The 4,429-nt window shown below is 40.8% G+C and overlaps 1 pseudogene; it reads left to right on the forward strand.

Moving 5' to 3' along the window:
- Nucleotides 1–3,010: 3,010 nt before the first annotated feature.
- Nucleotides 3,011–4,130, forward strand: LOC101581358 (annotated as a pseudogene).
- The last annotated feature ends 299 nt before the right edge of the window (nt 4,131–4,429 follow it).

Raw genomic sequence — 4,429 nt, forward strand, 5'->3', positions numbered from 1 at the left:
CTATATTTATACTGCTAATCGTCCCCAAAATATTACCTGATTATGATCCTTAGTCAAGTTAATTTTGGCTCAAAATTTGTACCTCTCTTATTAGCAATTTGTATTCTTAACCTGTGATGGAGGGATCCTGAAGCTTTATTTATTAGAGAATTTCTTAAAAGACAGCATATTTGTTCTCCCCTTCTAATAGGGTACAATTTTTTCAGCCCTTATTCTTCACAGTGTAGTTCTTTAAAGGTTGACATGTTATGCTAATGTTCTCGATGACAAATTCCTGCCATCTTTGGTTGTGATCAAAATTTGGAAATTGCTGCACACAATTACTAAGGTTTAAGCGTTTCTTATAGAGAAGATCTTTGCCTTTCTGTTAGATGGCACATGCACCAGCATTCTCTGGACTTTATTTTTTTAATCACAACTCACATAGAGAGGGCCAGAAAGATAATCTAGTGGACAAAGCATCTGCTTAGGCAAAACACAGGGACCAGGCTTGCTCCTTAGTATGGCATGCTGCATTGGCCCCACCCCTGGGCATGCTTAGCGGACCACTTAGACCTGGCAAGGTGGTGCATGCCTGTAATCCCAGAGCTAGGAAGGCTGGAAACAGGAAGAAACTGTAAGACCTAACTGTGTAGTAAAACCCTGTACCAAATACATAAATGAGAAAAAAACCTTCATGTATATGTTCACATACTAAGTTTGTGTTTATATGTGGCCAATACTTCCTCAAGCACTATTATAAAAATACACCTAGGTCTGGTTCTAATAGGATGCACATGTTTCACTGGAGAATACCTCTCCAGATTGTGTCCCAGCTCTGCATCATGTCAATCCACTAGGGTCCAGGACACTGTTCAATGAACAGAAGATCATACCATGTCATGCTCAGTCCACCAGTGCTCAAGATTCCTCTTCCTTCTTTTCAGTTTGAAGCTCATAAGACTGGGAGATAATTCAGTGGTATAAGTGCCTGCTTGGCAAGTAGAAGGTCCTGGGTTTGATTCCCCAGTGCTCACTTCTTATGAGAAAGAGCGAAAGCTTGCATTTTGGATTTACACATAGGTAACTTTTATAGAGAAACACTTTTGGTAAAGAAAATCTAATCTGTAGATTTAAAAACAATCACTGCCTAAATGTTTTCTGCCTTTTCCTGCTTGATTGTTGGTCATAGTGTGCAACATCATTATAGCTTTACAATAAGGAAACTTGATTTCAATTCCATTATTAAAAAACAACTCAGAAAAGATATACTTACAATATCCTATCAATTTATTTACACATAAGATAGTGTATTGCAAAATTGCAGTGCATCTAAATTTTGAAACATCTTAGTGTTCTAAAGTACATATTTCAGTGGAAGCACTAGTGAATTACATTCATATTAGAAAAAAAGAATAAAATATCATGCCATCACCTGCGTTACTATATAGCATATAAATAATCATTCAATATTACATGAAACAAAGGAAAACCTAAAATTCTGGGGTTTTAGAGTAAATTTTATGATCTAGTCTTTTAAAGACCTTTATTTTTAGAATTACCCTTTCCTTTGTCTTCTTATTTTAAAAGAAAAACCTCACTTCAAAATTCTTCTCCATTTGTCATTTGAGTGTGCATTCTTTTTCATTACATTCAATCTCTTGAACAGAAATGTATTAAGACCACCTGAGCCTGTGTTTATGATGGATAGTTTCTTAAAGAACCTCAGAATTTGTTGATTTAAAGAGGTCCTTGCCAGATCATCCAGTCTGGCTCTTCCCACTTGTTTATTTTATAATGCTATCCCTCAATGATTTCTGATATAAAAATAAATTGGGCAGTTTTCTTGAGTCATCGAATTCTTCTACTTGTTTAAACATAGACTGGGTTACTATTATTTTACTTGACATGAACATGCCTTTGTTCTATTACAAACCATGATAAAAATAATTTTATCACATAATTAAAATTATTTTCCATATACTAATATTAATAATGTCCACTGTCCTATGGTTTACTGGGTGATATTGATACAGGAAATATGTAACTTTCAACCTGCTAGATGTAAGATATCCTCTGAAGAATGAATTCCAAAGGAGAAAGTAGATTAAAAGTAGGACAGGATGGGGCTGGCCAAACAGCTCAGCAGATGAAAACACTTGCAAGCAAGCACAGAGGCTGGGGGTTCGATTCCCCGGCCTGCTGTGCCAGCCACACCCCTGGGACGCACTGAGACAGCAACTGAGACTGGACGTGGTGGCACACACCAGTATTGCCAGCTCTTGGGAGGCTGTAAACAGATAGATCACTATGAGTCTAATCTGGTAGTGAGAACCTGAACACGCTGTAGACCCTTCCCTAAAATACGAAAAAAAGAAAGTATTACTGGTTTATTGGGGAATAAGAATACAGTAACATTTCTGTTCATGAATGTTTCTGTTTGGACACATTTCAGTTTGCAAAGAGAAATATTAAGGAAACTTTGCTTCATTCATGGGTGATGAAAATGACCACAGCCATCTTTTTCTTCTTTTATTTATTTTATACTTTTATTTTGAGGAATAAAAACAAGAGCAAGAAAAACAAAAGCAAAGACAGATGCAGGGTAACATATAACAATACATACATTACAGATTTTCAAAACAAGAATAGCTGATTAACTTTTTCTCGGGATGGTGGAACCTGGTAGCATCACCGTTACTCTGTGGAGAGGACAGTTGATATTGGCAAAGTTGAAGTTTCGATTGGAGGCTCTCTGGTGTTTTCAGTCAAGATGAGGGTATAAAAATGCAGAGCAATAAGACCTGTAACTTGGAAACATCATCAGCATCACTACCCGCAGTAGCAGCAGCAGCTGCAGCAGCAGCAGCAGCCACTGCCACCGATGCCTGCAAATGGGCAACAGACCAGTAGCCAAAACGAAGGTTTGACTATTGACCTGGAGAATTTTATGAAACCAGGAGAGGACACATTAACCCAGCGTAGCCACCTCCTTCTGGACAATCTTTCCCCATGGTATCACTAGGAGGAAATGAGGAAGCTATTTGAGAACTATGAGAAAGCAGAAGTTTTCATTCATAAGGATAAAGGTTTTGGCTTTTTCCACTTGGAAATACGAACCCTTGTAGAGATTGCCAAGGTGGAGTAAAGGTGGTAATACGCCTCTCGGTAGAAAACAACTGCATGTGCCGCAGTGCATCCTTTACAGTCCGAAACCTTCCTCAGTACTGTCCAACGAACTACTAGAAGAACCCTTTTCTGTGTTTGGCCAAGTGGAAAGAGTTTCAATCATTGTAGATGATCGAGGAAGATCCTCAGGAAAAAGGATTGTTGAGCTCTCAGGGAAGCCAGCTTCACAGAAAGCTCTGGACAGCTACAATGAAGGGTCTTTCCTACTAACCACATTTCCTCGGCCTGTGACTGTGGAGCCTGTGGACCAGTTAGACGACGAAGAAGGACTTCCAGAACCAGCAATGTCACAAGGAGAAAGAGCAGACACCTGGATTTGAACAGCCTGGCTCCTTTGAATATGAATATGCCATGCGCTGGAAGGCGCTTACTGAGATGGAGAAGCAGCAGCAGGTTCAAGAGGACCGCGACATCAAGGAAGCCTGTGAGAAGCAGGAGGTGGAGAGTGAGGCTGCTTGCCACGAGCACCAGGTTATACTGATAAGGCAGGATTTGATGAGATAGCAGGAAGAACTTCACAGAATGGAACAGCTTCATAACCAAGAGGTCCAAAACTGAAAGCAACTGGAGCTGAGGCAGGAAGTGGAGCCTAAGCGCCGTGAAGAAGAAATGCGGTGGAAACAAAAAGAGATGATGCAGCGACAGCAGGAAGGATTCAAGGGAACCTTTCCTGATGCATGAGAACAAGAGATACGGATGGGCCAGAGGGCTATGGGAGGTGCTATGGACGTAAACAAAGAGGCGCCAGGCCCCCTGCTCCGGTGCCCGCTGGTACCCCAGCTCCTGCAGGACCTACCACTATGATGCTCAGTGGAACCTCGGGATCGACGCCACCAACAAGTGAATGCTTGGGTCAGGCTGCTACAGTGGAACGAGTTGGGGCAATTGGTGGAACCCCTCCTGCTTTCAACTGTGCAGCTTCTGGAACTGAATTTGCTCCTAACAAACGTCATCAATACTAATAAAGTTGCAGTGTCTAGTTACCTGAAACCCTTAAAGAAGGACCCTTTTGGACTAGCCAAAATTCTACCTTTAAAAAGTGTTAGGGAAGACCAATAGTTAGGTCTTCTCTGCCTGCACTACTCTAAGGGAGAATGCTGGGCGCAGAAGGCAAGGGAGGGTTAATATTTAACAAATTCTGTGTAGTTTGTTTAATTGGTTCCATGTGATGCACTCCTGAAATTTCAAATACAATGAATTGTCGAAGGCTGGGAGGAACCCTGAAATAATGATTCCTCAGAGTCCCACTGATCTGGAGCAT

This window comes from Octodon degus, unplaced genomic scaffold (genome assembly GCF_000260255.1).
Source record: "Octodon degus isolate 3935 unplaced genomic scaffold, OctDeg1.0 scaffold00157, whole genome shotgun sequence".
Lineage (NCBI taxonomy): Eukaryota > Metazoa > Chordata > Mammalia > Rodentia > Octodontidae > Octodon > Octodon degus.